At 38.8% G+C, this 11,630-nt stretch overlaps 2 protein-coding genes, 1 long non-coding RNA gene and 1 pseudogene across 6 annotated transcripts in view; all 4 read left to right on the top strand.

The window, feature by feature from the left end:
- LOC146472173 (uncharacterized) overlaps window positions 1–11,630 on the top strand; it is a 241,432-nt gene that overhangs the window by 132,363 nt on the left and 97,439 nt on the right. The window contains exon 7 of one of the 3 annotated variants that reach the window (XM_085119568.1): window positions 3,113–3,635. The exons of the other annotated variants lie outside the window; for them this stretch is intronic. The gene's annotated coding sequence lies outside the window, so the exon portion shown is untranslated. The remainder of the gene's footprint in view (window positions 1–3,112; window positions 3,636–11,630) is intronic. 3 annotated transcript variants of the gene reach the window in all.
- The window catches only part of LOC146472176 (uncharacterized), a 128,271-nt gene that overhangs the window by 26,818 nt on the left and 89,823 nt on the right, over window positions 1–11,630 (top strand). The window lies entirely within an intron of this gene.
- Window positions 1–11,630, top strand: part of LOC146472178 (uncharacterized) — a 137,781-nt pseudogene that overhangs the window by 91,934 nt on the left and 34,217 nt on the right. Inside the window, exons 3-4 of the transcript XR_014866593.1 lie at window positions 1–1,279; window positions 3,113–3,635. The exon at window positions 1–1,279 is cut by the window's left edge and continues 2,489 nt beyond it. The product of XR_014866593.1 is annotated as an uncharacterized LOC146472178 (transcript). The remainder of the gene's footprint in view (window positions 1,280–3,112; window positions 3,636–11,630) is intronic.
- On the top strand, window positions 8,499–10,453 carry LOC146472180 (uncharacterized). Its single transcript, XR_014866588.1, has 2 exons — window positions 8,499–9,155; window positions 10,223–10,453. It is a non-coding gene; the product is annotated as an uncharacterized LOC146472180 (long non-coding RNA).

Raw genomic sequence — 11,630 nt, 5'->3', positions numbered from 1 at the left:
CTTATGTGAAACCTTGATGGGTACCCCACTGTCTCACCTTACTTTGAATGTCCACGGAAAATTAACCCATGGTATTGCTAGTTGCACGGAAATATATGTCAATCTAAACAAAACAGTGTCCTCTGTAAGTGTCAACATTTGGGGCAACGTACCTAAAGAGGAAAAGAATATCTTTCAGGGAATTTTAGACAAGAACCCAGCTGTTACCCTTAACGTACCCGATGTGCATTTACATTCACATGAATCAAGTGATGATCCTGATGTCTATGTTGATGATCTTACATCACTGCCAACGCTCGTTTCCCAACTTAGAAATACCAGACAGGAAAAGCTCATTGTTGCAATATTCTGCAAAGATCTTATGACTGATTTCTGGCATTTATCTGGTGCTGTGATGGAAAACACATCATTTAATGCAAATGCACTTACTCTGATAGTAGATGGATTCGAAGCCAACAATTTCTCGGAACACAGTCTGCTTTACGGTTTGGAGAAAACCACATTGAATGAACTCACTCTGAAAATTAACGACTACAATAGTTCCGGTGATTTCTTACTGCACAGTCTTGTTGAGCGTTTTCGCAAAAACAGATCATTGAACGCACTAACTGTGATCGTTAACAAGTACAGCAAGGGCGGACGTGTCTCTGAAGCCGAAGATTTCATTCTGGCAAGGGATTTGGTTAATACTTCATTGAATGCATTCACTGTTACAGTTAACAGCTATGGGACCTTCAGCAGTGGTAGGATGCTGGCATTTTTCTTTTCAACCCCATTAAGTTCACTCACTCTGACAATTAGCATCTACAGCGACATAAGTGATGGCTGGGAACGTGGTTTGGGTAATGTTTTGGCAAAGAACAAGTCTTAATCTACACTCAATCTAACATTAAACATCTACGGTGAAGGAAGTGATGACTTTTTACCCAAATTTTGGGACATTTTAATGAGATGCGAGTCGCTAACTACAATGAGATTACGACTGAACGACCGAACGTGTAACCCAAGGCAGCCGTGGATACGACTTAGGTAAACTGGTGGTAAAATCCAAATCACTTTCCTTAATTGATCTAACTGTCAGCTTTTATGGAGTACAAGACAGTTCGTCAGCTAAAAATTGAGTTCTGGAAGACAGTAAGTTCTGAAAACGTTCCTATACATCCCAACTGTGGTTAGCGGTGCTAAACGTTGGTGGCCATTTGACCTGTCCATTTGCTGAAACAAGACTATGGGCCTCTCCGCACATGAGTACGACGAAAGCAGAGACGTCAATGCAAATGTAAGCACAAGAATCTTTACGCATGTCGTAACAAAGAGCAGGCAATAGCCTGCGTGCAGACGTCTCATTTTCTTTTGTTTTACGCGGAAAAAGCAAAGGAAATTGGAGAAGTTTGCATGCAGGCTAGAGGGGATTTCAGTAGCAATGAAGGTGAAATCATGCATTATATTGCCATGAGACTAGATAGGAATTTGAGGACAATCGAGAATATCACAAATGTAGACAGCTTTTTACTTACTTTTCGTGTTCTCAAATATCCGTTGTGTCGTGAATAACGCGGCAGCAGAGGAAAGAAGACAGTAAAATGTCCCTGTGTGACCAGAGTGACAGCTATAAATTATTTATGCATTTCACCTAATCTACTGTTTAAGTCGTTTACCTCTTTTTTTGTTTACAACACGAACACACCGAGAGAAAAGTAATTGAAACCAGAGGAATTGGCCGTCAATGAAAGAAATTGTGCTGTCCTCAGGTTTCTCACTCTGCTGCCATGTTACGTAAACTCGACATTGCAATATATGGTTTTATCTGCTTTATATGCTCTATGTTAGAAGTCAGGCCCTAAAAGGAACAACTGAATTCATTTTCGTCTCGTTTGGAAAAAGGGAGAATTCTACTAACTAAAAACTATTAGTATAAATCTAGTAGTGTTCTATCACAAATGCCGTTCTCTGATTGGCTACGCTACTCGCTATCTATTTAACAATTAGATTATGAGCTCGAGATTTCTATCGCGTGATAGTTGATGAGGGGGAAGCCCGAATCAACTATCACGCATAGAAATCGAGAGCGAATAATCTAATTGTTTTAGTATAAATCTACTAGTCGTTCAAAACTAAACAAGTAAATTATCTATTTCCTCATCGTAGACACCTCGAAAACGCGACGAAGCGGCCGCCATTTTGTTGAAAACCGCTACTCACTATCTATCACAGAATAGATAGCGAGTAGCGTAGCCAATCAGAGAACGGCATTCGTGATAGAACACTAGTAGATTTATACTAATCTGTGATAGATAGTGAGTAGCGGTTTTCAACAAAATGGCGGCCGCTTCGTTGCGTTTTCGAAGTGTCTGCGATTATACTTGGTTAGTTTTGAACGACTAGTAGATTTATACTAAAACAATTCGCTCTTGATTTCTATCGCGTGATAGCTGATTCGGGCTGCGCCCTCATCAGCTATCACGCGATAGAAATCTCGAGCCCATAATCTAATCGTTAAGTAGAAATTAGAATCTATGCGCTTTCAGCTTTAATTGTCACTGTGATCTGTATTCTGCTTAAGTTGACTGAAAGAATTGACTTTTCAGAAAGCAGATTTCTCTTCTGTGACATTTTAAGTGTTTTTGTACCCTTTCATGCCAGCCCACTCAGAGGGTCAGTCCACAGTACCCTTACACTTTTGCTTGGTTCCAAATGAGCGCTTGACTTATTGTCAAAAAGTACACCAATTAGTCTGAGGTGAGGGCTTGATATAATTAGCAACACGTTTTGCAAATTAAGGGAGTCAATCAAGTTGTCTCTCTTATTTTTAGTCGTATTTAACTTACTGTTGAGTCATATTGAACTCAGTTTTTTAACCACAAAAATTCAGTAGTTTATCAGGGAATTGTTGCTTCATGTGTTGCTCATTCAGAAAAGAAAGCAACAAGGACACAGCAGTCCTTTCCACTGAAACTCTGTGAAAGAGAAAAGCTTAGAAGTATCTCAGGTTATCACATGTACACACCTAAATACGTAAAATGTTGATAGGTTTTGGTGGCTTCAAGTGGACGCCATGTTGGTGTCAGATGAGATGGAAATTTGTCTGCTACTTTGTTTTCTTTCTCTGCAGCATGTGTCACTGCATGGACCACAGGACACCCAAGCTGAGGATAAGAGAATAACAGATCAGCGTGACTCTTGTTACTTTTACCTGGAATCAAAGATTCTGTGAACAGGGACCTTTAGTTCTTAGAATATCATTTAACACTGATCAGTCAAAGGAAGGAGCGATAGTAAAAGGAACGTGAGTGCTTAGCAATGCGAAGGCAAACACGTCGCTAATCCTTTAACTCCTAATATCGAAGAACAAATTCTCCTATCTTCTCCCCATACTTTTCTTATAAAAGTTCTGGGGAGAAGTTATTAAAATTTCAAGAAAATTCACCTTAACTGATCATATCCTTAATTCTCATTACCTCAGGGATTGAATAAGCATTGATATTACAAAGAGAAATTTGATGCTGATCACTGTTAGGGCTAAAAGGATCAATCTTATAATTTTTCCCCTGCAGTACTTTCACAAGAAAAGCATAGGGACAAGATAGGAGAATTTGTTCTTTGATATTAGGGGTTAATCTTTTACCTATACTCCAGTGGTAAGGCCCCTTATGTCATCATAGGAACGACCATTGCCTTGTGATATTGTACCGGTTGTTGCTATGGTGACATCTTTATAGGGTCACGGTAATACTGATCAACGTTCTTGCTAATTGTTGACAACGTGAAATCACTGAAACGTGGTTGTCCAAGTTTAGTCTTTTTCGCTTTTTATTTTGTATTAAAGTTTCCATAGATTTATAATTGTTTAGCTAATGTTATTTTAATGTTTTTCCCATTGAGGGTAGCAACGTGGATCATCGTTTTCTCTCGCCACGAAAAGCACACAATATCAAATGTGGGTAAGAAGCCCAATTTGATTTTTGTATAGAAATTTTAAACAAACAGCATGTTGGTCATTTTTTAAAGGTAACTACAAGAATTTATCAACAGGCAAAAAAGTCGTGACTATCTTGAATGACACAGCAAACAGTGCAAACCGAAAGTGCAGTAGACTAGTTTTTGTATATAATTAATTAAACCTCACGATTTTTCCGGACTGAAAAGATGTCACCACCTTGTGCAGATTAATAAACAGTGCTACAGGAAAGTACTGTTCAATAACATCAAATGTGGGTAAGAAGCCCAATTTGATTGTTAATTTTGTAAAGAAACACAAATAAACAGCATCAAGGGAAAGTATTAGTCAATAACATCAAATGTGGGTAAGAAGCCCAATTTGTTTGTTAATTTTGTAAAGAAACAAATGAATAGAATCAAGCGAAATGCCTCCCGGACTGACTAAGCCCCTGGCACGATACAATTTCATGAACAGACTTAGAAAAAATTAGTGCAGGTGAAAAGTTCTGCAAAATAGTTTTTGAATATGATTGATTTAACTGCACGATTTCATCCAACCTCAAAAAATGCCACCACCTTGTACAGCGTAATAAACAGTGCTTCAAGAAAATACTGCTCAGTAGCTTTCATTTGAATGCTGACGTCAAACCAACACGTTGACACCAATGTAGGAACGCACAGCTCGGTAGGTTTGAACTTGAATGGTTATAGTTAAGGTCTGGATCCACGCACTGAAAACTTGGAACCACAGTGACATGACATAAGGAGTGAAAGGCTTGATTAAATTCATTCACTTGAATTCTGGCTTGTTTTCAGTTTGTAGATGGTCTTAGCTTTAACCTTCATGAAAGCAAAGTCTATGTAAGTGCTTCCCAATTTATGTAACGATATATCACGCCATATTGTATTCATAGTAAATTTATCGTTTGGTTAAGAATGGCGTTTTCCGTCGTCATTTGCAAGGAACATTTCAAAAAGAAACTTTCTAAGATTAGTTTTGCGGCGTGGTGCAAATATATATTTTTTTATTTATTCAAAACAATGTGTAAATTTGTACCTTGTAAAGTTAGGAGAAATATACTTTGCTGTTGAGCGAAAACACTGAGTTTATTATCCTTACCATTTTACGGAATAGGGTTGTATGAACTGGCCGTTTCAGGTGTCGCCTTTTGTTACAGCGCATGTGTTTTGTGCACCGAATGGTTTAAGAAACAAGGCTTTCGGCAGTTCCTAATGCTGAGGTATTTTTGCGCGGGTTGGACTACCTTATTATAGGAAATTAACGCGAATGCTAAAAAGTCACGTTAAGTCGCGTTAATTTTCGCTAACGTTAATTTCCGCGACCTTAATTTCCACTATTTTCACCCCAAATTCTCGATATACTCCATAAAGAAAAAAAAAATTGCTTTATCAGGGAAGTGATCCGCCGGAGGAGCGTTGCGTGACGACCCTAATAACGGTTGCGAAGAAAACTACCGGTACCATGGATGCTGAAGAACGCTCTAAGTGGCCAGATTCCTTTGCTACGTTTAGGGACATTTCCAAGAACATTGCTGCACATAGGAATTTTACACTTAGTGTTAAAATAAGTTTGTTCCTGTTGTCTGAACAAATTCTGTTTCTGGTGCGAGTCGCGTTAATTTCCCTCATTTTGAATTTTTAGCCTCTCTTTCGCCGTGTACACTTTTTATGACAAAACAATAAACTGAACTGAACTGAAATTTCTTTATTGGGAGGTAATTCTCCCTCAATTCGCGTTAATGCTTTAAGTCGCGTTAATTCCGAATACCTTTATTAACACAAGCGTTAATTTCCTACAATAAGGTTGTTTTTTGGACTATGTTACTCGAAGTCAAAAAGAAAATTTGCGATGACCATGCATTTTTAGAAATTGGTTTCAATTTGGACAAAAATGGCATAAATTTTTCTTATTCTCAAACAATATTGCACCAGGAGCCCATCAACTCGCTCCACTGTTATGGCCTTTTTTGCTAGGTATTCCGAGGGGCTAAGTTTCCACTCTAAGAGCTCCTCCCAGAGGAGCACCCCCAGCTACCCTGAAATTTCTAGGGTACCCCACCTCCTTCCTGTCCAGGAACTTTGAAATATCTTATTGCGGCAAAGCTTGGAAAATATTTATTTGCAGCTTAGTATTATTTCTTGCCATGCACGTGTTGTTGAAAAAATGGGTTCTCTACATATTGAAACAATTTTACCAGCGAAAATTTTGGTCGCCAATTTGCAGAAATTTTTGGGCGACATGCACCATTTGCAACGTCTTGCATGGTTTTTCAAGAGGACAAAAGAGCGAATAACAGGAGAATGTTCCCAGTCCCCAAAACAATGCAGCTGCATGCAGGTTATAAGGGTCCAGTGAAAAAAGAGGTTTTGAAAGGTGAAGATCCCTGGCATTTATTCGATTTCTAATCTCTTACCAGTGCCAGATAGCGTTTATCATTTTTCTTTTAGTACCGTAAACTAACTCGCTCGTCCTTCCCCCCCCCCCCCTTCCCTAGTGAGGCATAAAGTCGCAACCATCCCCTGCTATCTCTCCCTGGGGGACTTCCCTACATAAACTGTACTGCCGAAGGGTGTGGTTTTTAAGCCGTTTGGTCTGGAGTAGGGCATAAATTTTGACCAGTTTGGTTTGCAAGTCTGAAAACGGATAGAGTATTATGAATTTTATTGTCAGGTTGAAAAAAGATACTGAAAATTTACAGTAGGATCAGGGTTTGGAGAACACCGCTGAACCTCCCCACACCCCCCTCCCCTCCCTCTCCATACCTCTCCCCGGGCATTTCTCGTGATCTTTTGCTATCTTCGCAGTTGTCATCGGCTTCCCTGAGGGGGGACCTCTGGTCATATCTGTGGGAACTGAGGTCTTTTTGGGGACTTTGCAATAAATGCAAGTGATTGAGGTGGGTGGTAGGAAATGTGGGGACTTAGATTGATGACGATCCAACCTGTGGGATAAATATGGCGAGTATGGATCTCAAACAGCGAGAGCAAATTGGGAACAAGTTTTCTTTTCGTCGATACATAAAGTTTGGCGGTGAATAACGAGCAGGTATGTGTTAAAATCCATAGTTATTTCTTGCATGAAATAGACCATACAAGCTGGACCAATTGGAATTATCGCAAAGTAGTGGAAGTAACTGGATCTTATATTTTCAAGTAACGTCTTGGACTCTAAATGAGTGTTTGTCTTCCCCACCGGGTGGGGGCTTTGCTACAACAAAAGAAAAACAATCATCGCAGGTGGGGAAATACAGGAACTTTGAAATGCACAATTACGAAATCCTTGCCTTTCCCGGGGATTCACCAACCTTGGGAAAGCCGATGACAAGTGCATAAGGCTCGGATCTCTGGGTTCGGATTCCACGGCTTCAGTTTCTTTTCTTTTTTTTTTTTCTCTCTCGGGTTGTCCACCGTAGTGTTTTTTGCGGTATGCGTTACCAGGGTATTCTTAGACGACGAGAAGTCCAAAGACTACTGCAAAGCTGACACAACGTAATATATTTTAAAACAATATTTCGGCTGGCCAAACCAGCCTTCTTCAGGTTTAGATGGCTGAGCCATCTGAACATGGGAATTCACTTATTCCAATGATGTTTAGCCTGTGTACAGCCGCCCCTCCCCTCAGGAATAAATTAAAGATGGCGGCCGGTGGTAAATCGGCTTCTGATTGGATGAACACAAATGAATGTGACCTCTAAGTCGTTGAAAGACAGACCTGCTGATAGTGGTATCAGGACATGACTCGGGTACACAAGGGAAGCCGAGCACCACCGAGGAAAATTATCTGAGTCCTGTAGCTATTTGCATTTATATTTTAATTGCATCATATAACATACATCTAGTAATAGGACCTCTATGTAAACCAGTCTTGTGATGGAGCATCCTATTAAAAGATTGTTATTATTATTATCAAACCTTACACCCATACAGGAGCCCATTACCTGAGTCGGGAGTAAAATGGTTTGAACTCATAAACATTTTTGCATATTTTTTTTAATTAAAGTTCTAAACTTTTACATGGTTGGAAATGCTGTAATAATTTTGTCGTTTTCAATACTGAAAATAACAGTTCCATCACAGAGTTTTCCTGAGGGAAGGGGGCGGCTGTACGCATGTTAAACGTTGTTCAGCTGTTACTTTTCATCTCACCAATACTCGACCTGTTTCGTGCATGGTGCGTACATTGCATGCTTTGCTTTGGACCTCAGAAAACTCTCATTCACACTACTAGCGTCCCACAGAAGGCTTTGGCCAGTAGCAGTCATCCTGCCGGTTAATTGGTTAGAGGTTAAGCCACAAGGTCTGTGCTTGAAGCCTGATTGTAGCGGTTTCCGTAACAGAGCTTTTTTATAAGGTGGAGTAGTTGACCCCATTCCCAACCCCAAACCTCGAGAGCCAGGGACTATCTTTTGTCTGGTCTTTCTCTTAAAGCCTGTCCGGTCTTGTTGGATCTGCCAGGAGCTTGAACCGCCGTCGGCATAGCTCTTAAGCCAGATGACAGCCCAGGTCAGGAGCCAATGACTGTCTGTCTCTGTTGTATTGTAATATATATATTTAGCCAAGCCTAAAAGCGGAGCTCCAATTTTTTTCATAGCATTTATAGAAATCTGCTTATCGTATGAACGTAGTAACCTTACCACTTCCTCATCCTTTCTGCAGTTATATATACTTTTAGTGCATATGCAGCAAACTGCCCATAAACAATGACAATGTAATACAGAGGGCACAATTATTTAATGCTGATTTGTCGCAATCTCGTCCCCAGAGCCCCCGCGCGTGGGAACCAAGATTGCTAGTACCCAGATTCTTCGTACACACGCGCGAACTTCAATTTCATAAACAAATATGGCGGACGATTTGGAGAATTTAGTTGTCTTGCTTTGTTCTAAAGATTTGGATAAAAATAGCTGTGTTTAGACGTCTTCTTGCATTAGGATGGTGCATCTAATCAGCGTGGTGGATCAAGGATCTTTTTAAGCGCTAGGAAACTTAGGAAAAGTTTTCAAATTTGGAGGCGATCGAAGTTTTCCTAGTCGCCTCATCTTATTTTTCCTGCGTGACTGTGTGAAAAATGTTCCGTTCTACAGCAGATCAGTTGGGTTGAAGGAAAATTTTTAGTGTGATAAATGTCAAAAGTAGAAGGGGTTTTCCTGTGTCGGCGAAAGGCAAAAGGTCCGACGGCTCTGTCAATCTAGGAGGTAAGGACTAACTTCAAATATTTGTCAGTTTATGTATGGATGCACACGCACCTTTGTACTAGGGGAGCAATTTTCTAAAAGAAACCTTTGATGTTTAATCAAGATAATGTTAAAATTGCAAGTTAATACGGACAATAGTAGGCCAGTGTCGTTATATGAATTCATGTGGTCGGCTATATTACATAATATGCACAATACTAAGAGATCGTTTCAAAATGCGGACCAATTAAGAAACGAGTCATTAATCATGGGGATTTTCAAAATATTTTAAATTTCATCGTTTTCTAGTCAAATTGAGTGATTTTTGTTGTTGATGTTTAGGTTCTATTTGAGGGAGATGCACATTGGAGAATGTTTGAATACAGGAATAATATTTCAAGTCAAATGACACAAATCTTAAAAGCTTTGTGTCATTTTTCTATTTTCTTTAAAATACTGCACTTGTAGCTGATTAATTCAATAAATTAGATTAAAAAGCTCATTTTAAAAATTTCTGTTTTTCCTAGGTTGAATGATAGCCATTCTTGTACACACAGAGTTGTTTATTTTGGTTTTTGTAGAATCTCAAAACTAGGTGCTCAGTTCCAGCAGCCTTTGATATTGATTTACTAGAGAGTCAAGATGTCTTTTTGCGAGGGAATAATCCAGACAATAGGAGGATTTGTTTAAGCGAAAAAAAAAAAAATTAGGGGTTAGGTGCACTTTAACTTAATCTACGTGTACATGTAAGAATGCAGTATAATTTTCCCAATTTAAGAGTACAGACAATAAAAATGACATCAGATGTAACGCGCACACTTTCTCAACGAAAAAATAGCCAATTCTGCTTGTACTTTTTCCATGTTATTGTAAAAAATAAATCGACGGCACTTTTCTATGGCCTATACCGTTATAGACCATAAAATGTCCAAAACTTAGCAGTGAGACCACTCGCCTGGGGCTCGTGGTTCCACTTGAGTTTTAAACATTTTGTGACGTCATTTTATGGTCTATAAGAGTATAGACCATAGAAAACTGCCGTCGATTTGTTAATTAGAGAGTGCATATTTTGTTGACCTCGATCCTAGGTTCTCCCTCCTTTACCAAGTTGGTGATGATATCATCTGCTCCTACAAATTCTGCAGGAGGTGCCAGATTCAATTGTCCCAAGATCCTTTCATTCATGGCAATCAAGTTGGTTGTCCCATACAATCTCGACTTCAATCTGTGTACGGAGTACGTTCTTTCTATGTAATTGTTGAACGCAATAAATTTTGTAAGTCTAATAATTTATTCAACAGGAAAAAAATGTTTTTGCAGTCCCTAGCCATTTGTTACCTGGTTTTTAAAGTAAGCAAATTGTTTGACATGAAATCAAATAACACTTCCAAGGGTAATTAAATCCTCAACTGTCCCTGTCAAAATCTTTACCAAAAAAACCGATCAGGCAGTTATGGGGTCAGTTATCCCCAGCAGTTTTTTTAACAGGTTGCTACATGAGAGTTCACTCAAGGAGTAAAGTAAAGAAATAACACAACAATTAAGGGATAATGAAATTTTGTGCTGTGCAGTACTGATTATACAACTGGGAAATCAGATAATAATTATCTCTGGAGTGTAAATTTCTGTGTGGGAAGGAAACCACTTAAATTTCCCATTGCCTTAGTGAGTACATTTGGTCCATCAGTGATCAAAATCCTGGGGTAATGGGTTTGAATCCTGCCAAAGTCAAAGAGTTTTACTTTACCTTGCATGGACCACATTTCCTTACTGAGGTAATACTGAGAAGAAAATTAAAGGGCTTTCTTCACCACAAAAATTTCCCCTGCAGATTTCATTCTCTGGTTTCTCAATTTAAGTACAGGCCTTGCCTCAACCTATTAACCTTTTGTCCTTACAAGAAAAATCCCAATTGAAGAAGTCATTAGACTGCTAAACATTACACCGCTGCAGCCTCAAACATCACTCCAGCTTCTGGATAGCACCTCATCTGAGAAGTCCCATTCATTTTTACACAGCAAGATTAACCTACCATGTATCATTTAATAAGCATTCTGTAAAAATATTTCTTACTTTACTTTTCATGATCTGGTTTTTCCGAGAAAAAAAATGGAAGGTACAAGAGTGCTTAAAGAGAGTTGAGTGTGCATATAATAGTCCTCTTCTGAATTCACAAAATGATGTACAGCTAATATTTTGCTTGAAATATTGCAAATTAAAAGCATTTTATCACTTCATTCTTCAAAACAATCAGTAGTTTAAACTGTTCTTATATAAATAAAGAAGATTTTACATAAACCCAGTGGACAGAATGAAAAAAGAAAATAATATTAGTGTTTTTCCTTATGTTACTGAAAAAGATGTATACCAGACTATGTGATAAGGTTTAGAAAACTGTACCATTGGTGACTGACGTCACAAAACCCATGAAAAATAAACAGTTATTGTACGGTAATCAGAAGTAAGTAAAAGAAAACAATTAACTTGGGGTATAAC

The sequence above is a fragment of the Pavona decussata genome, unplaced genomic scaffold, assembly GCF_977016875.1.
Source record: "Pavona decussata unplaced genomic scaffold, jaPavDecu1.1 SCAFFOLD_100, whole genome shotgun sequence".
Lineage (NCBI taxonomy): Eukaryota > Metazoa > Cnidaria > Anthozoa > Scleractinia > Agariciidae > Pavona > Pavona decussata.
This window is presented reverse-complemented; position numbering and strand designations above follow the sequence as displayed.